General features: G+C 40.0%; 1 protein-coding gene across 2 annotated transcripts in view; it reads left to right on the top strand.

Annotated features, from left to right (window-relative positions):
* The window catches only part of ARHGAP6 (Rho GTPase activating protein 6), a 253727-nt gene that overhangs the window by 89300 nt on the left and 143021 nt on the right, over positions 1 to 21406 (top strand). Inside the window, exon 1 of one of the 2 annotated variants that reach the window (XM_072994371.2) lies at positions 8146 to 8349. The exons of the other annotated variant lie outside the window; for it this stretch is intronic. The gene's annotated coding sequence lies outside the window, so the exon portion shown is untranslated. Of the gene's footprint in view, positions 1 to 8145; positions 8350 to 21406 lie in introns of those variants that run through there. 2 annotated transcript variants of the gene reach the window in all.

Here is a 21406-nt window from a genome sequence, read left to right as displayed (position 1 = left end):
CAACTGCAACTGGCATAGAACCGGGCTGCGTGGCTGGTAAGTGGTGCTGCCGCGTGGACTCATATCACGCCGGTTCTGAAAAATTTACACTGGCTGCCAGTTGCTGCTCAGGTCCAATTCAAAGTGCTCACTTTGACATGTAAGGCCCTAAATGGCTTAGGACCTGGTTACCTAAAGGACCGCCTTCTTCCATACAAGCCTGCCCATCCTCTAAGATCAAGCCAGGAGGCCCTTCTGAAGGTGCCATCCCTGAAACAGGTGAGGGGAATGGTATGTTGAAATATGGCCTTTTCAGCTGTTGCCCCCCCCCCCAGCTTTGGAACACCCTCTCTCCCTATAGAGATCCGCCTGGCTCCAACACTTTTGGCTTTTCAGCGCCAGGCAAATACCTTTCTGTTTAGCCAGCATTTTGATTAAATAGTATCCTTTAGCTGGCTGTATGAGCAGCAGGATTTATTAATGATAAATTAACTGTTTTAATATAGGGCATTATTATAATATTGGAAAATTTTAGTGGTTTTAATGTTTTTCTAAAGTTTTAATATTGTTGTATGCTGCTCAGAGACCATTGGTAATGGCATGGCTAAAAAAAATCTTGTAAAATAAATGAACATTATATTCTTCATTTTGACACTGCAAGTTGGCTTTTCTGCCACTAGTTGCCTGAAGTGGATGGAGAAGGAAACAATTCAGATATACGCACATATCCCTTCAAGGAAGAAACTGAAATTCATAGTGAATCAAAAGCATTCCATTTTTTCACTTCTGACATATTTTAAAAGCCCCTCTCACACACATGTAGCTAATGTAAAATGGTATTTTGGATATCTTGGCCAATATCCCTATCCCAGTGATAGGGCACTGATGCCAGCAGTACTTGCATACTTAGAAAGATCTGCTAGGGAACCAAATACTTTTTTTGGTTCCTTATTTAGATAATTTTATCATGATCTTGTATTTCCCTCACTATTTTTCAGGTCGGTGTTGGGTATGTCATTTAAGGTTGGAATGACTGGTGCTGAAATAGATTTAGTTCCCGTGTGTTCAACCTTGTTCCCATAGCTGAAGATGTGGAATGCAGTAAAACATTGACATGACTTGCTATTTTTGAAAAAGAGTGGATAATAATTCTGACCAAAGAGCCGAAACTTGATCTATCTGTTTTCTGTCCAGCCTATTGCCTATAAAACATGTTGTGACATGGCTTCAATTGGCCATAACAAGGGTTGTGTCTGAACAGGACTAGTGTAAACCATGAAGTCTACATTGTTCCCAGAGCTCAAGCTGGAAACAACATACTGAGTCAACTGTTTCTGAGTTTCAGTGGAATCAGAAAACATTTAGCCTCTTAACGTCAACATCCTCCATACATTTATCAACAGGACGGTTACATAGTAAACACAGAGGTTAATCTGTTCCCAGATACATCGTAGTGGTGCTTGAAGTGTATGTAGAATATACAGATTTAGCATGTTGTTTTCTACAAAAATACAGATCATGGCACTGTATATGAATAAAAATAAATACCAAACTTTGTCAATAGATGACATGGAAGAATTTTGAGTTGTTCTTGGACTTCATCAGCTGTTGACATGGCAAGTATTTTGTGGTGTGAAATTTTATCTATATTATGGCATGCTTTTCAGATATTTGGGAAGTACTGTTGTATTAAGTTCTCTGTTTTGGTTGTGCAACTTTTCTGCTCCCTTTGCTTTATAAACCCATTGCTTGAAACAGGAAAAATTCCTGCTTTTCCTCCAGAGAGTGATTTGTGGATTAAAACCTTAGTAATTTCACAATGAACATTTCTGTAAAATTTGTATGCAGCTGCTAAGCTTTCTGAACACTACTTTCAGTCCCGTGACATTGTTTCAAGAACAGGTGGTGTGCTGGCATGTGTTTTGCTCCTTTTTATTTTTCAGCATAGCTGTGCCCTTAATATCCATAAGGCAGAGGATGGACATGGTGCGGTGGTGTTCTCTTTTCTTTGTCTGAAAGCACAAACTTCCTCGTTCTTTTGCTGTGCCTAGGTCAATGTTTAGGATGGCATGTTGCCTCCAGCTTCAAGCAGTGAGAAAGTTTGAGCCCTCTGCAGAGCTCCCTTAAATCTGGATAGCTCAGTGGTTTAGATATCTAGCTGTAGAGTCAGAGGTTGGGAATTTGATTCCCCACTGTGCCTCCCTGGATTCGATGATCCACAGGGCCCCTTCCATTTCTGCAGTTCTAAGATTATAAGATGTTGCTATTTATTTTTTTCTAACACTCCTCCAGTAAACTCAGGTCTAAATTTGGTGCCGTCTAGATTTTGGCATCCTAGGACAAAGCCCCTATTGCCCTGCCCTAGTTACAGCTCTGAGATGAGCTTTTATTTAATTTATTTGTTTGTTCAATTTCTGTACCACCCATCTGGGCAGGTTCCCTATGTTTTGTTTCTTTAAAATGGTAGGAATCTTTGAACAGCAGTCTGATATTCATAGCACACCACAAATGTCATGTGTCTTCCCAGATAATTCCATAGAGGAAAACTTTGATGTGAGGAAACATGGAAGAAATAGGCAGAGCAATTTCCTTTTTTTAATTAAAAATTTTCTCGCTGTATCTCTTGCAGCAAAATGTGAGAAGGATTCCCTCATATGCATGAGTCACACCTGATTTCTGAAACAACGTGGGCAGTTGTCCTACCTTATTTCAAATTAGATCTGAGGCTTGAGCATAATGTTTCTTATGGACCTAACTGTGTGGTATCTCTCCTCATCTGCCTAGTCATTTGGACTCAGTTATCTGTTGAGAAGGATCAAAAATGCGTGAGTTGCCTTGTGACAGCATTCTAGCATGATTCCCTGCTCAGTGATGGAACTATGTTTTGCTAATACATACTCAGAAGCATTTGCAGTGGTTTAATGATAGTAATAATAGCAAGAGCAGCAGCAACAACAACAGCAATTATTATTATTTACATGCCATAGCAAAGCTAAATCCTAATACTGTCTATTCATCCCTTATATTGTACTGCTGGGATCCATTTGGGAATCAGTAAGTTAAAAAACATGGGCAAGAATATGAGATTATAGCAGGCTGGGAAAGGAAAGACAGGGAAGGATTTTGTTTGGAAATTGGGAAATGAGGTTTTTTTTTAAAAAAATCATGTTTCCTTTTCTCCAAAGTTCAAGGGAAAGGAGGATAAAAGAATAAATGGATTTTTTCTTTTAATTGTTTAAAATATACCTTTATTGTAGTTGCCTAATGGACTTAAATGGCTATTTGATGTCAACATAATGTTTTTAAAAATGCCCCCTTCAACTTAAGCCCAGTGGAATTAGATTTTGTGGCTCATTAATAGTTAACTTTTCGACTGAGCTTTTTCTATTACTTGTCCCATCTCTGGTCCTGTGTTATAATAAGGGTTAAAATAGTGCTAGTTAGCTAGTTTTCACAAATGGGATTTGCTATCTTGTAAAAAGGAAATTTCCATTAGTCATCCATACCCTTCAGTTCATTTGAAACAACACACATTCTTGTTATTCTGAGTTCTGAAATGTGCACACTATATGGATTGCTTTTCAGTCCTCTGATTTTCAAAAACTCATAAAGCAGGAGGTGTCAATTATTTCTGTTGTGTGGATGGAGAACTAGAAGAAACATCAGTTGTACATGTTAATTTATGACTGAGATTATATTTGAACCCGAATATAGATGATTTCACTAGCTGTTACATCTCTTCTGGAACGTGCATGAGCTAACATTGTTGATTAAAATATGGTCTCTTTATCTGACACACAGAGGTATGATAATAACAAAAATCAAAGCTGCAGATATTGTAAGAGTGAAGTTGACTCTGTTTTAACAGATATGAGTGTTGTTGCAGCTGTAGATTTTGACATTCGTTTCTGTTGATTCAAGATTGTGCTTGATATTCATGAAAACTCTCTTGAGGTTCTTAGATTCAAATGAACATTTAACTCTGAGCTGGCCTCTTTCATCAATTGCTGGTTGTTGCAATGTAATTGCTCACTTAAAAGGCACTCTCAGGAGCCTGCAAATATATAACTGATAATTTTTATAGCAGTTGAGCTGTTATATGTTTAAATGTTCTTTGTAATAAAGCTATATTCCCCAGCTATATTTCTAGGATTTGGGTAGGTAAAAGCATAATAGAGTCAGTAGAAATGATGCTTCTTTCCTCCCATCCCACATTTTCTCCTCTCTGCTAACCTTGAAAACTTAATCCAAGTAAAACCTTATAGTGTTTCTGTTCATGCTCTGACTCACATTTAAGATGAAGGACAGCCACAGTGTCATGCCCTGTCTGGCTGAGTTTTCTTCAGAGCGTGAAGGTGATGATAATTTGCTTCAATAGAAGGAAACCAAGGTCAAAGAAAGAAGGATAGAAAGAAAAAAGAAAAAGACAGACGGACGGACGGACGGACGGACGGATGGATGCTATCTTCTACATATACAAAACAGCAAAGCCATGCTGGGCACTGTTGGGGAGGGCCCAGTCCCTCCAGGAGACAATTCCAGCTTGATAGCAGAAAAAACCTTCTGGCTCTAGAAGGTCATTCCATGAATCAGTCTGTGAATCATTCTGGACCAGCAGTGACTCCTAATGTTAGAAAAGAGAAAACAACAGAAGCAGCTAGGTGTTCTCAAGGTTAGTTACCTGCAGTAAATAACCAGGTAAAAAGAGAGGGCCCTGGCTGAAAGGCAGCAAATACACCTCCTCTAGCCAAACCCTGCCAGAACAAATATATGTAAAATACATTTTGCTATAGATCTCTTTGCATCACATTGGCCTGACCATTGATGACCTGCTTCTCTTCCTTCTCTCTTGGCTGTGTCAGCCTTGTGTTTACATTATTTACTTCTTGACTGCTGGCTCTTGGCTCTGGCTCTGCCCTTGTACACACTGTGAAACTCACCTTGGATGGCTCAATGGTTGACCAGGACTGGGGCTGTGGACTCTCTCTCCAAGCACAGGATACAGTTATAGAACAGTCATAGAGACATTTCCTGTACATCCTTTTATCCACTAGAATTTAAAGCATGGGAGGTAGTGATAAAAAAGGTGCCTTATGATTGTTTTTAACAGAAACCATGAAACACAAGAGAAGAAAAATATCACTCTTAAATCAACTTTCCATAGCCTGGTGCTTCTTACAGGATACCTGGGAATTATGGGAACTGTAGTCATGCATCAGGATGAATAAGCTCACTTTAATTTTTAGAGCGGTGGCTGGAGTTATCCAAGATGCTGATGATGTTTTAGGGACAGAGTTCAGCATCCTGTAAAGTGCAGACTAAAACTCAGAATGGATCCGCAACTCTTCAAAAAATAGCCACCATTGTTAAAGCCTTCCAAATTAGGGAGTTGGCATAGCAAGGCCAGTGCTTGAACTGTGCTTGAGATAATAACAAAGCTGCTGGTTACTTATCTTCTAGACATAAGCCACTTCATCACTTGCATAGAGGACGTTTGTGTGTGTGTGTGTGTGTGTGTGTGTGTGTGTGAGAGAGAGAGAGAGATGTAGTCTTTGCTTCAAGTTTTAAATCCTAGGTGGGGAGAGTGGGAAAACTGGTAAAAGGGATATTTAAAATGTGGAAAAGATAAGCAGGGAGAAAGTATCAAGGACTATTTGCTGCTTTTCCTTATCAGATAACCGAGGCACTGTAAACACATAAAAAGGTTAGTGAGCACAACCACCATCATGCAAAGCTAGCCCAAGATATTTTGCTATCTGAGGCAGAGGAACAAATAACATCTGTTTCACCTAATCTTGAAAATAACTGTTTGCTGCCATTTTGCGACCCTATGTTGCCTTTAGCCATCTCACTTTGCCTGTGTATAGGAAATGGCCTTGTCATTGTAGTGGAAGGGCCAGGGTGAAAGTCAAAATAACATAAAATAAAATGATGTTGTTGGTGATATAAATTGATGTCCATTTGTTTAAGGTTATGCACATTTCATATCTTGGAATACTGCTTCTCATACGTTATACATCCTGAGTCTTGTGTGATTAAGTTATATAAAAAAAGTTTATCCTTTATGTACTTCAGGAACCTTGATTGCTTGTTTATTCCAAGTGCAGAGATATAAGGGCAGGGCTACTGCTAGTTGTCCTGCAATAATTTGCTCCTTTAGAGGTGTCCAAGATAAAATATGACAACAGGGTGTAAGTGGCAGCAAGTATTGTAGCTTACTGAAGATTGGCCCAAGTTGTCTCCCTTGTTAATAATGTGCAGCACCTATGTGCAGAGGAAACCACTCCCAGCTGTACAAACTGCCTAAGTAGTTGTCGCTGTGAAGAGCTGTAAGGTGATGGTCTTTGCCCCGGCCACAGCAGGGTGTTTTTCAAGATATTGGCTGAAGGCAGAACTTCAACATTTGTGCAGAAGTTCTGGAAGTGGCTTGCTCAGTGTAAATATTGGGTTCTTTTCTCTTGCTAACAATAAAGATGCAAAGAACCTGCTTTAGGGGTAGGAGGGAGATAGAAAAATATTTGCGAAATGTGGAGGATCTTTCTCCCACCCCGAGGCTGGATACAAAAGAAGTTGGAAAAATAATGAACATTTTAGAATCTGTTCTCTTACATTTCATTGTGTATCTGACAATACTGGAATGTACATTTGATATTAAAAAAAATAAAAGGCTAGTTTAAAAACATCTTAGTTGGACCAGTAGGAAACTTCTTAGGCAATTTTTTTGGAAAAAAAACTTCTCTGTTAGGTCTTCCAAAAACTTTCTAAGCTGTGTATGACAGCAAATCCTTTTAGATGGGGTGCTATAGTTTGATTGGTAGGTGATATTCCTGGTTTCTAGGAACCTGAAACTCTCCCACTTAAAAAGGATGTAGTCCTGTGTCTGAAGTCACATTAAGCTTTGGGATATCAGAGATGGTATCCCATTTCTCATCTTTAGCTCCAGACTCAGGAGTAAGGATTGAAGCTCACGTCTGTCCCACTATACTGTATTTTCAAAAACCCACTGAGCACTTTGTGAACATGGACCTAGTTCTTAATAGATTGAAAATCCATGCTAGTTTAGCCACACCAGATTGCACCTGGTACAAATAGTTGTATTAGAGCTTGTGCAACTGATTGCACCGCTACTTTCACAGCACGACATATTGAATACCACTTTTGCACCAATTCTGAAAATTCACAACCAGTAGGACATTGGTGTCATACTGGCAGAATCAGAACACTGAGAAGTCGCACAGCAATACAACATCATGTGTTGCTTTCCTATTGGTGCCCTTAAAAAAACTTAGGTTAAAAAATGATAGGTTAAAAAAATGTCAGAATACATACAGTATATTTGCTTGCACAGTCATGTCTGCATTTGACCTTCTGGTTACCTGAGGTGACTGAGCTCAGGGACAGTCATTTGAAGATACATATGATAAAAACAAATGTAAACGTTTCCTCCAATTCATTGAAAAACACTTGAATATACAGTGGTGCCTCGCTAGACGATGATAATCCATTCCACTGAAATCAATGTCTAGCGAAATCATTGTCTAGTGAAAAGCAAATCGTCGTCTAGCAAAAATCGATTTGCGAAGCATGGACCAAACATTGTCCAGCCAAATTCCCCCATAGGAATCACTGTTTTGCGAATTGCTATAGCGATAGCAAAAAGTCAATGTCTAGCGAAAAAACTGTCATGCGGGGTAACTGTCTAGTGAGGCACCACTGTTGAAGAATCAAGTCAACTTAAAAGTTAGTTCAGTAATACTTAAGCCACTGCTGAATCTCCTGTAAATCATACATTTGTGGCTATACATTTTAAACAAAAATTCAACTTCCAGGGCAGTTTTTTCCCCCCCTTCTTTTTATAATTTCCTTCTGCAATACTTGGCAGGAATATAAAAGAAAATGTTTATCATTGGATTTGCAGTTGTAAGGGGCTCACTGTCTTCTTGTGCAGGCTGGGCCTTCATTTTTGCTGCCAGTGTTTTATGATGCTTTGTGGGACTGGTGCTGATTAGCAGAGGATACTATCGGTCTTTTTCCTCCTACAGAGGCCCCTGCTCCAAACCAAAGAAGTCAACACGCTTTGAAGCTTCACTGCTAGCAGGAAACTTGACCCTAAATGACATAACTGAGATGTCTTTCCGTGCTTAGCAGCAAAACCTATCTCCGCTCTTCCTGTGTATTCACTGATCTCTGCGACTAACTAGAAGTTTCCTAATGCGGCAGTGTTGACAAAAGCAAACCCAGATGTTTCTGTTTAATAGGGCTTTAGGATAGTCACAATGTTTTGTTCTTTCTTTCATAGTTTTCAAAACGGTTAGATATTGTGGAATGTTAGCTCTCTGAGGATGGTACAGAAGCAAGTCAAGAAGAAAGGTCTGTTCAGATGGCTAAATAGTCTGTCTTTCTGTCTGTCTTTGTCTGTCATGTCTGCCTCAGGGACCATGATGAATTGTGGGGAAGATAAATAAATAGTAAATATTCCCTTGGGAGTGTACAATGAGAATTTTCTGGCAAAGACTTCTTCCTGCTCCCCTGTTCACTGCAGCATTGAAGCTGGGCTGGTGCTGGAGGTGTTTTTTATGATTGGGTGCCTTTATTTGTTTGTTTTTGTTTGTTTTCTTGATATGTTTTCCATTTTAAATTGTGTTCTTATGTGTTTTAGCTGCATTTGTGGGTGATTTGGAAATCTGTTACTTCTGCCTGCCTTGAGAATAATTTTAGCAGAAAGGCAATATGTAACTAAAAAAGGGTTAAATTTTTTTTAAAAATTGGGGTTTCATGATATAAAGAAATGGCAGTGGTGCCTCTCTACTCCCACTGCTATGCAGCTGAAAGGGAGGTGGAGCATTCCCATGTTCTGGCAATGGAAGGTGGGGCATGCTGAGTGCCATCACTGTGTCACTGGCTAGCAGCATGGGGGGCAGAGAGAGAGGCTTTAAAGGCCAGCCCCAAAGCAATGCCAGCCATCTTTCCATGTTCTTTTGGACAGCCTGCCCTTGTGGGCAAGATAAGAATTTTGTGCTTGGGTTCCTTGTTTGACATATTGAAGAAAAGAGGGTCCAGGTAATTTTTGCCTATCTCATTCTACTTCCAATAGAACATGAGGAATGAATTGGGGTCGGTGTCATGTTAAATAGGTCACAATCTGGTGGGTAGTACTGGGAGAGGAGTGATAGCAGGAGGCCGGAGGGTAGCATTGAGCCATTGGGCCCCATAGTTTGATACCGCAGATCCTCCCACACAGGAAGGAACTATCCTTGGGCTATAACCAGCTTTAAGTCCTCGGGTGGGCTGGGAATGGACCTGAGGGTGCCTCCTGAAGTGAGTCAGCTTAGGCAAATCTGGTGATGTACAGCAGGGCCTCAGGGCCAGGGATTCTGCTCCTGGCCCCAGGTTCATGCACTACTCTAGGCCCCAGTATAACTTAAGCAATTTATGCAATAAAGTTGTGGCCTTTTGTCTACCCAATTTCTCATGTCTTTCCTCTTTCTTTGCTGGCTGGGTGGGCAATGAGACACTGCGTACTATGGAGATTTGGATTAAGGAAATAGGAAACTGGTCAGATACCACAGAACCAGAATGGAATTGTACATTTATCTTTCCGATCCTGGAGTGAGAAGGTGTTGTGGGGTACAGGCACAGGGCAGCGGATGTGTGGTTCACATCATGTCCCTCATAGCCTAATTCCACTCCTCTTCCCAGAATACAGTGGTGCCTCGCTTAGCGAGGTTAATCCGTTCCGGATTAACCCTCGCTCAGCGAATCCATCATTAAGTGAAACAAAAAAGTCCATAGGAACGTATTAAAACTGATTTAATACGTTCCTATGGACTTAAAACTCACCGTTCTGCGAGTTTTGTCCATTGCGGTGGCCATTTTGGATGCCTCGTTAGCGAGGCAAAACAGCGGTCGCCATTTTGTTTTAGCGGCGGCCATTTTGGAACCGCCGATCAGCTGTTCGCTATGCTTTGATCGCGTCCGCGCGATCATCGCATAGTGAAAAAAGCCCATAGGGGCCATCGCTGAGCGAACGCTCCAGCAATGGCCCGGGACCCATCGTTGTGCGGATTCATCGTATAGCGAAGCATTCGCTATGCGAGGCACCACTGTACTTTTAATTTGTCTGAAATGCTTTCCCTTTGGTTTTAAAATTACCAACCCCACATATGCAAATTCTGAGCACATGCAAAGCACATTGCCAACCAGTAACAGCAAAAACGTATGTAGAACTAGGAATATGAGCATACGGAGCAAAACCCATTCAAACAAAGCAAGATGTGGGGCTTCCTCCCACCCTGCTTTTTGGAAAACAATTCTTTAGGTTATGAAATGCTATATAGAACCTATGGAATTATTAGACTCAGACAGACTTTTCAGTATTTTTCTACTGTTGAAGAAGGAAAAGGAAATAGTGATGCAATTCCTTGTGTTGATTCTATGTGTCCAATTAATACACACTGTCGAACCTTCCTATCTCAGATTCAGAGGCATAATGTTCTTGGATAGTCAGCTAGGGGAAGGAAGAAGGCTATCAAAATCATATCCAAATTCAATACACACATTTAAATCTGCACTCGCAATTTGTTAACTAAATCTGTGACACTCAAGAACATCATAAAATACTACTTTCTATACAAAAAAAAGCCAAAGCATTTGATCATGACACATATTAGCTAGTAAGTCATGTAGTGAATTTAATATTTTGCAAATTATGAATTACTAATAATGTCGGCCAACCAGCATGTACAGTTACTTTCCAATTGATAAGACAAGAGTTCACTGCCTTGTAGCAGCTGGCTCCTCTTCAAATGACTGATCTTGCATACTGTCTTCTTGTGCGCGTGACTAGAAACTGCTAAAGATAAATCCGGAATTTAAGACCTCTGCCCCAGCTTCTAAATAAATATGTATATAAAAGTATATTGGCAGCAATACCCAACACTTCATATGGTGTTTCCTGGTAATGAAAGATACTATATACAGTAGATTGAATTCAGAAACCAAGAAACAGTATCTTTTGCCACCAGGATTGTTGTTTCAACCAATTAGTACGCACATGTTCAGGAAACAGAATTAGAAAAAGTAGTTTCGCATATACTGGGGTTCAATTATGGGCTTTTTTCTTGGTGATTTAAATTATTTAAATCATATTCTTTTGATGCTGTTCTCTCCCCTTACAAAAACCTCTCCAATCTATTTTATCCTGAAAAGAAAGGTTTCATGAAGTGAATGTCAAATGCTTAAATTGGTCATCTTAAGCCATTCCGGTGACATGAGCAATAACAGAGGAATGATTTGCATCTCAGCAGAGAGTTTGGACCATTGTTTGGGTAAGGTTGGAAGGATGCATGTGTGATGGTATGTATGTTCAGGCAGCACAAGGTTTTGATTGATAAAACAATTAGATAGATAATAATTGCTAAGGCTAGTGATTTCTTCTTTTTTCTGCTATTAAAAACATAATAGCTTCTTAGTGGATTAGAAAATTGCATTTGGACTGCATGTAACAACACACGAGACATGGCTAAAACATTATTTATACACAGCCATTTCTTCTTAGTTGAACTAAAGCCATGAGTATCAGGATTGATGCTGCTTTAAAGGCATTTTCTCTTAGAAACAGTGAGTAGTGGTCTTCTTTTAGGATTCCTAGATGTCTGAGTGAACAAAACATGTTTTAGGTAAAGGTAAAGGTAAAGGTTCCCCTTGACAATTTTTGTCCAGTCGTGTTCGACTCTAGGGGGCGGTGCTCATCCCCGTTTCCAAGCCATAGAGCCAGCGTTTGTCCGAAGACAATCTTCTGTGGTTACATGGCCAGTGTGACTTAGACACGGAACGCTGTTACCTTCCCACCGAGGTGGTGCCTAGTTATCTACTTGCATTTGCATGCTTTTGAACCGCTAGGTTGGCGGGAGCTGGGACAAGCGACGGGCGCTCACTCCGTCACGTGGATTCGATCTTACGACTGCTTGGTCTTCTGACCCTGCAGCACAGGCTTCTGCAGTTTAGCCCGCAGTGCCACCACGTCCCATATAGTCTGAACAAAACATGTTTTAAGTTAATAATGAAACCAGTTCTACAGTTTTCACAATGATAATCTGAATTGCATATCACTAGGGTAAAGTTTTGAGTGACAATGTCTATTGTGAGTCTATTATGAGCCCGCCTTTTAATAAATCCCAATATATTCAGGCCTGCCAGAACACAGTGTCCTCATGACAGCCTCCTTCCCACAGCTCTACATCTCCCATCAGTCAAGTCCACCTCAGCCTGGAAAGGTTGACAGTGCATTTGCAGCCACCTTCGAACACACCCCTGGACATCCTGGTCCTTCACACTATGCAAGAGTGAAAGCACAGAGTACAGAGCCAGGTGACAGTGACAGTTCAGCATCCCTGCTGTGGCATGCTGTGTATCATCCATCTCTGAGGTGTACTACAGTTGGTAGAAGTCTCCTTCAGTGACTGCTCTGCGAGGCTGCTGAGGGACAGAAACTCTTGGATGTTAGTAGACATCTTGTTGGCCACAACTGTCGATGTTCGCATTGATCAAAATAAATGTTTGTGTTTGAGCAAAATATTGTGTCATGATGGAGCGGGCAGTGGGGGTGGCTCACAGCTAGTAAATGTCCTAATTAGGAGGCTTTGTTCTTCTTGTAAAAATATTTTGTATTTATTCTAGCAGAGTGCAATGAACTAGTGTTGAGCCTGTGGAAAACTGTATTTAGATAAAAATAGGAAACATATTTATTGCTGGGAGAAATCCATTTATAGACAGTGCAGGAAGAGAGAGAGAGAGAGAGAGAGAACACCAGGATTACGTAGATGCCGGATTGACATGGTGGTATGCTGGGCATCCATTACAGAGAAAATCTCATGTGTGGCTTCTTCCCTGTAAGAAAGTGAAGAAACAACAATAGGCAGTGTAATCCTAACTCAAAAACGAACCAGCTGTAAGGAATTAAGATTAGTGTGCATGCCTCTTCTACTTCCAAAAATGCCATTCTTCTGGCAGAGCTTTCTTCTGCCTGCTGACCTCAGAACTCTTCTGCTTGCTAAGATCTGCCAGCAGAAGAACCGGAAGGGGGCAGTGAAAGTGCAAGGTGAGGAAGGAGCCAAGATCTAAGCCTAGCCCACTCCTAGGACACAGCCCCAATGGCAGCACAACAGTAGATCAGGATAAAGGTAGTCCTAACTGATTTCTAACATTCCTAAATTGAGAGGATTTTGGATTTAGCACTGTTTCAGCTGATCCTTGGTGATCATTGCCGAGGATTACTGTGTTTAGCTGGCTTTGGAGAAGAAGGATAAAGGAAAGCAATTTTCATACCACTGAATGGTTGTTTTTGAAAACAATGAAGAATGGCCACCGAGACAAGGACTTTCATCCATGAGGGTTTATCCCAGAGTTTCAAATATTAGGCCTGAAAATTATTATTTTCCCCTAAACATTAGAAATGGGAAGATTAATTAGGTACTGTTAATACTTAGACTTGAAAAAGCTGGGGAAAGTAGCAAACCAAATAGTAACATGTTATTTCTAAGTACTGCTTCATCCCTCCAGCAAAAGAGCAAGGACCCTTCCAGACCAGGTGTGTGGCTTGGATTGATGTGGGTTGGAACTAAGTTTCCTTCCCCCAGGAATGTGGCATCATTCACTCTAAACTTCAATACCTGTTTTAATTTTTCCTTGAATGTAATCTGATGTCTTCTGAGTTAAGCCTCCACAGAGCATATTCCCCCACTTCTTCCTCTCCCTCCTTTCCTCTCATGCCTTCCCCATTTTCTGCACTGTCTCCACCCCTTGTCTCTTTCCTTCCTTTGATGTTGCCTGATTTGCTAGGAGAAGCTTCCATTTTATGAAGAAGGGGTTTCTTCCCAACACAGAGAAATGTTTATAGAGCAAAACAAGGTACATTGATCCTACCAAGCATGAAGCAGGGGGCAAAACATCAGTGGTAGGGAGAGCACTCCATTTGGAGGAGCAATGAAAAGCAGCCATGCTCCATGTTCAGGAGAACACTCCTACACATGACATCATAGCTGATGTCAGGGAAGTTCTAATTGTAATGCTGCCAAAGGAATGACACGTGTTTGAGACAGAGGAACCGATGGGATAACAGATCTGGAAGACTGCAAAAAAGGAAAGAAAGCAAAAAGAAACAAACAAAAGTTCTCAAGCAAGGGAAAATAATCCAAAAGCAAAGGGAAGAAGAGGATATTGGTTTGAGGCTCAACTAACATCATGTAGGTCTGTTTTACTAATCTGACACAATGAGAGACTGAACCCTCTGCTAGATAGGAGCAAGTAGAATGCGTGGATGAGCTTAAAGTCATACAGGTTGGCTCTTACTTACATACTTTACCTGATCCAATGTCTATAAATTGTCCCCAGGGTACACAGGAGAGAAACAACCTAAGGTTCCCTGCCCTAATCCTGTAAAGGAGTTATGAGCTGTGCACAGGATAGAAACAGGAAGGGTTATATTTTCACAATGAAGATTCAAAATTTATTACTTTCTATGGTCGTTCTTGTTTCCAACAAAACTAGGTGCTGTTCTGGATGAAATCACCCAATATGGGCACTGTCTCCAATTTCTTCACTTTGTGGCAACATGTAGATTACATTGCTCTAATACTCCCCTTGCTTTTTGTAACATGCCCAGTAAATGATGATGTTGGTAATGATTATTTTGAAAGCTTGCACAGATGGTTTTGTGCCTTTCTGGATGGCCTAATAAAGGCACAAAAATCTTAACTTATGGTCAACAGTTTCCCCTGCATGTAACCAGTAAATATGGTATTTCAGCTAATTTAGCTATCTTATCTAGGTAAAGGTAAAGGTTCCCCTTGACAATTGTCCAGTCATGTCCAATTTTAGGGGGTGGTGCTCATCCCCATTTCCAGACCATGGAGTCAGTGGCTATAGTCACATGGCCAGTGCAACTAGACGCGGAACACCGTTATCTTCCCAATGAAGTGGTACCTATTTATCTACTTGCATGTTTACATACTTTTGAACTGCTAGGTTGGCAGGAGCTGGGACAAGCAATGGAAGCTCACTCCATCAAGTGGATTCGAACTGCTGGTCTTCCAACTTTGCAGCCCAGAGGCTTTCTGCAGTTTAACCCGCAGCAGCACCACGTCCCTATCTTATCTATCTACCCATTAAACATTCAGATTACTTATTACATTTGTTTGTTGTGTTTATTTGTTTGTTTACTTACTTTCAATGCTTTTCCTTTCTTCTCACATGATAGATTATGTATTGGGTCCTTTTGAGGAGAAAGATGGAGTATAAATATTTTGAATGAATAATTACATTACAAATAAATAGCAACCTTGTCTCATATATATGATGGGGAGGAGGATGGCTAGAACAGCATTTCCCTCCCCATATGAGCTGAAATTGAGTTCCTTGCACCAACTATGGTGGATTTGTTGAACCAGTTGAACAGTGAGTCATCAATTACATAAATCCCATTGATCCAGTGGATATGCTTTATAACTGGGATTAACAACTTTCTCATGGCTTCTATAGAATGACATTTAATACATTGCATTGTAAAAAATAACTGCCTGGTGCATCCTCCTATGTATACTTTACAAATGCTTTTCAATCAGTGGTGAACAATTTTGCTTGAAACCTTTCAGAGTGAAGCAACTGCATCTTACAACTATGTTTATACTGCAAGCTGCCTTGAGAAGACTATTGAAAAACACCTCAAATAAATAAATGTAAATATAGAAATAGGGCAACTCATATATTGAGCAAAATTGCATATTGACAGTATCTTTAATATTATTTTGGGAATGCATTTAAAACAATACTGTCTAATAGCTTAAACACAATGGAATTTGGTCCAAATTCAATATTCATTAATAAAATGAGAAGATGTGAGCAAGAACTGAAAGCCTGGAGATATGGCTCACACATAATGCTGCTTTTAATACTACTCCCACACTTCAAGTTGCCGTATTGTGTCACTGTATGAAATTTGATTTTTTTTGGCAACAAATTTGTACCTGCCACTTGTTATTCTTTTGTTCCCTCCTTTGACAAAGAGATTCATGATTGCGGGGTAAAAGTAAGTGAGGGTGACCGTAACCTTCACACAGAAAAAAAGAGACAGTAGTGAAGCTGTGAAGTCTTTCTTTTTTTGCATTTTTTTTTTAAAAGGGCTCTTTTTAAATGGACTATTTTTCTAATGCTACCAGGTAAGTGAGATTAATGTAAGCGTGTACATTTAGTTGCCAGCAATCATGAGCCATTTATAGGGAGGACATTTCCAGGGCAATGGTAGCATTTTGTTACCGCTAGTTTCCCCATTAGTTATTTGAGAGATGGGGGAGGCATATATTTTTTATGATTGCAAGTATAATATGGCTCAAAAAACCCTTAGAATTTGCATAGAAAAGGAGAATTTGCTCTCCGCTGTGCTTTGTAGGTGGTTGGTGGTCTGTGTGTTCTAAGATAATGTTTATTATAGCACACATGCACAAAGTGCATGGGTTTGTCTGGAAGGCTGAGATGGGCAACAGCTAGGATATTTGGTCCCCTGGTTGTGCTCTCACCTAGACTTGCCAGAGTACTTAGATGCCATGAGGATGACTTTCAGAGTTAATGGCAAAAAAACTGTCAAGGCCTGGAAAAAATGGCCTTGTTGTCTGGGTGATGACCTTCATCTACACTGCAGCAGATTTTGGAGTTAGGGCATTACTAGAAGGAGACTGTGGGTGGCAGAGTGACTCCAAAAAATGGTGCTTGCAGAGCACAGGGCACAACATTTAATGTAGTCAGAGCTAAATGGCAAAAACAGCAGACATTCATATCCTCAGTCTCTCTTGTTCACAGAAAGATTATAGGCATTTCCCCAAACAGAACAGATCTCAGATGGAAGAAGCAATTGGCACTTGGGGAGGGAGGCACCTCAAGAATATGTCATTAAATCACTTGCTCGAACTTAGCCAAAAGGCCAAGGAGTGAGGCCTAGACCTTGTTCCAAGCCTCTGGCGTATTCTGGGTGTTATATAGGAAAATATATTTTTCCCAGCCCATGGTCACAAGGCAGACCTCACTAGAAGAGAAGCATTAGTGAACAACGGCCAGCTAGAAAAACAGTCTGAGAGATTCCCGTGCAGCAGAGAAGCAGAAAGAGAAAAACCTACAAAAATGGATCAGACTTGCTCCATGCTGAAGCTAGCAAGCAGTGGACTGCGCTGCAAGTCATCTTCTGGGAATCTGGAGATAGGAGAGAGAATGTGGGCTGTGGCAGGTTAAAGTGCATTCGTTCTGCCTAACCAAAGCCATAGAAGACTTCTGTGAAAGATCATCACCAGAAGGGCTGAGTGTTAGGACACTTGCTTTTGAGATCCTGATAAGAAGTTATTCTAAGTGGAATGAGGGTGACTTTGTTTCTCTCATTAACTTTAGGGGGACATTTCGTATTGTTGGCAGAGGTTATTTCTGGGTTTAGGAATTTTTGTTTCTGCTTGGATACTTCGTGAGAGTCCTTTTATTGCCTCTACTGGAATTTAAGCCTGTATTCCTCTACCACCCACCTCCATAGAGGTACTTACTGGTATAAGATGTTTACTGTTTTGCTATTTCTGGCTCTGGGGTATCCTTGATTTGATTGAGTTGTTAGGGGGATGTGTCTGAGGACAACATGAAGAGAATATAGTAGACAGATGGTGAACATACAATTATATCTAAAAGAAGAAGAGTTCTCATATGCTTCAGCTGCATCTCCAACCTCCCTTCCAGGTCTTTTCACAAGCAATAAAATGTTAAAAACTATTTTTTTTAAAACCATACAAATGAATGGCAGACAAAATCTCATTGACTGCCAGCAACTTTTCTGTTGGTCTAGCCCTTGAAAGGTTTGCCCGTTGCTTTCTGAATACTTGAGTGTGGTATATTTGCCACCATCTGCAGATCGATTTCATTTTGATGATTAATGTGCATGTACAGTGTCACTTTGAGTCAGTCTGGAACTGGCCCAAACACTTAAAGGAATGAGACGTTCTGGTTACTGGCATCGTTTAATGTTCTCTCTCTTTTTTTAAAAAAATTATTTTCTAATTCATTTTAGAGTTGTACCTTTTATTAGGCCAACTCAGAGGTTACAAAATATTCTGCAAGTTTTCCAGTTCTTTAGACGTCTTCATCCGGAAAGATTATAAACAATGCAAAACAAATTATGTAACGAGGCAGGGAGAGGCTGATAAACTGAGACAGTTTCAGGTGAATCTGAAACTATATTGAGGTTTGTTAAGAGAAAATTTTTCTAGTTTCCTTCTCCTTCCATATTTGACAGACAAGTAATGTGGTGTTTTTGTTGTTATATGCTGTCATGTGACCTGTGACGCATGGTGACCCTATGAATGAGCACTCTCCAGAAGGTCCTGTCCTCAGCCGTCCTGCTCAGCACATTAAAACAAACAAACCACAGCCAACTTTTCTACCAGGTTAGTTTGCATTTTTATCATGACATGATGTAACATTTTGAAGAGCTTGAAAATTTATTTAATTTAAAATATTTTAAATAAATAATTAAACTTTCAATGTTACTCCATGTCATGATAAAAAAATCAAACTAACCTGGTAGAAAAGTTAGCTGTTTCTTTTTCTTTATTTATTTTCTTTAAATAAAATGTGCTTTGGGAATGGCTAAAAACAAGGGTTGGTAATCCTTTTACAAAAATATGAAAAACAGATGGGCTTTCAAGTCCAGCAGGACCCATCTTCAGGCCGGATACTACAAAATTTGTGGTGGGGGGGCAGAGAAGAAACAGAAAACTCCAAAAATTGTCCTGAATGCAGTGACTGGATTGGGTTTAAACTAATATCGAAAGATGGAGGGTGCAAATATCAGGTTCCATTTCAGGCAACAGAAAATGAATTGTGTTTCCTCATCTCTATTAACAGACGGTTACCAATCACCTGGTGCACTCTCCATTGTCTTGTGTTGAGACACATAGCACTTGTTTGGCTAGGAGAAAAGGCATGTAGAGACATGGCAATTCTCGTGGAAGAGATGGAGGTTATATTCAGTTGACTCACAGAGCGGAAGATGTCAGTTGAAGAGGATGGTGGAATCCTCAGGCACAGATGCTCTTCTTGAGTCTACTCTGATTGAAGATTGTGCTGAGCAGCTATTCTGGGTATTTCCTTAATCAGACAGAAGGCAAAAAGGTATACAGTGCTTTTACAAAATTCAACAAGAGCAAGTAAAATCCTTAGTGGACTACTAAAATAAAATTTAAAAACCACACAAGTGGGCTTTTGAGTTCAATAGGCTCTTCTTCAGGATGAGCATTGCAGGGCTTGGGAGGATAGGAGAAACAGCAAAGTCCAAACATCATCCCAACCAGATGTTGCAGTGTAAGGATCTGAGTTACAATAATGTCCAAAGATGGAGAATGCAGACTTGTTGCTGTAACCAGATGCAGACTCAATGTCTTGAACACCAACTATTTGTTTCCTTTTTTTTTCTTTCCCCTCCTTCCTGTTTTGTTTAACATCTTGCCTGATGAAGTGTCCTGGAAAGTGGAAAGCTTGTAATATATTTTGTGGCCTTCCATATGCATAAATAAAAGGTATTATCCTAATATGGATGTTTAGTCTCTCTCTCTCTCTCTCTCTCTCTCTCTCTCTCTCTCTCTCTCTCTCTCTCTGGAAAAGTATGGTATTATTTCCAATTTCTAAGACATTTGAAAGAAAAAAAAATCAAAACAGATCAGTTCCTGAGGGAATAGGCTTTCCCCCCCTATTCCATTTGCATTAGAAGTAATGAACCTATTTTATAGCTTTAAAAGACAATTAGGAACCAATGTTGTACAAATGCCATTTCAGTCTATGTGCCTGTTCTCAGTGGCAAGAGTCAGACAAAGAATATCTGCAGTTGAATAATATGTATATAATCATTTCTCTCTTACTAGGTAAGAACAAATTTTATTAAGTAACAAGAATCCAGAGCAGGAACTGTTCTAAGTCAGTTGCCACCAAGTGGTTTACAATTGGCCTGTTTTCCTGCCAATTTTATTTCAGATTATGTTCACAACTAGAATTAGAAAAGTAGAAGGCTCTTCTTGAGTTCCTCACATACTGTTTTGTTTTTCAAAAACCTGGCTAGACTTTTCTAGAAAGTAACCAGACCTGGGGGTTTTTCTTTGCTGGTCAGAAATAAATCTGCAAAATGTTCTCCACTAAAATGGATGAATCACATCCATCTGCCATACAGTTAAGAGTTTGGATTCTCTCCTTTTCAAGAAGGTAGATAAACACTGATGTCCCTTTTAAATTTTATTTGTTGATATTCGCTTCTGTAATTTTTAAGGCTATAACTGACATGCCTAGGAGTAAGCCACATTGAACTGGGTTTATCTTACTTTTGAGTAGACATTTATTCTGGAGGCACTGTAGCTCACTAACACTGAAATCAAAATGCAGGCTTATACATTCCCCTAATGGTTGTGTTGTCCTATTACACAATGAGAGATGCCATTCCATTTTTGTAGTCATGAGGTTTGTTTTATATAAGGGGATCATGGAAAATAGTAAGCAGAACAGATTTTGCACTATGCCAGTCTGTGGAGGCTATGTTCCCATGTCTCATTTCTGTGTGCTTCTTTGCTCATTTCTCTATTTTTATTTTGGATAAAATGCTGGAAACATTTTTATTGACTAACTTTTCAGTTACTTTTCAGTGTTCCGCGGATGTGTGTACTCCACGTGCAATAAAAGGAACACATTAGCCCCACCCACTCTTTCCTTAGTCTTGGCCCATGAAAGCAACATTCTGAAAACAAAACGACTGTTGTGTGCATATAGGTTCTTCGGATCAACCAGAACCCTATTGTTTCAATGTTGTAGCTCACATGTAGAACCTACACAGATACAATAGCTATACCTTTTCTACACCCGTTACTGTCTGGGTTGAAAGTAATGATATAGAGAAAGTACATCTGGCATGTCTCCCTCATCACCTGTAGAGAAGTCTTGCTTACAGGATGTCTCAGCAGAGATGTAGACACTCCAGGAAGTACTCCACTTGACTTTGACATCAGAGGAACTCTGAGGAAATTGTATGTACTAAAAAGAAAGTAAGGCTCTAAATATAAATTCTGCTTAATAGTGTCAATGCGTACATTTATAGGAAAGGTCATCATTTAAACATTTAGTGTTCCTTAATTTTCCTTAATTAAATTTAACTTGTTTGTGAGACTTTTTTTTTTTTCCTGAAACAACCTTTTTGCCTTCACCTTCCTTTCACCTTTTGTCTGCTTTCTGGCAACTGCTGTAATATCTTCTTGCCAGCAGGGTGTGTGACCATGTCTGTCTGAAGCCAATAGCAATATTGATTTTAGGAATCCGTTTTCAGAACCTCTCCCAAGGACTGTGCACTTTCCTTTGTGCACTGTTGTGT

Source organism: Pogona vitticeps, chromosome 3, assembly GCF_051106095.1.
Source record: "Pogona vitticeps strain Pit_001003342236 chromosome 3, PviZW2.1, whole genome shotgun sequence".
Taxonomy (NCBI): domain Eukaryota; kingdom Metazoa; phylum Chordata; class Lepidosauria; order Squamata; family Agamidae; genus Pogona; species Pogona vitticeps.
Note: the sequence above shows the minus strand (reverse complement) of the source record. Positions and strands in the feature narration are given on the sequence as shown.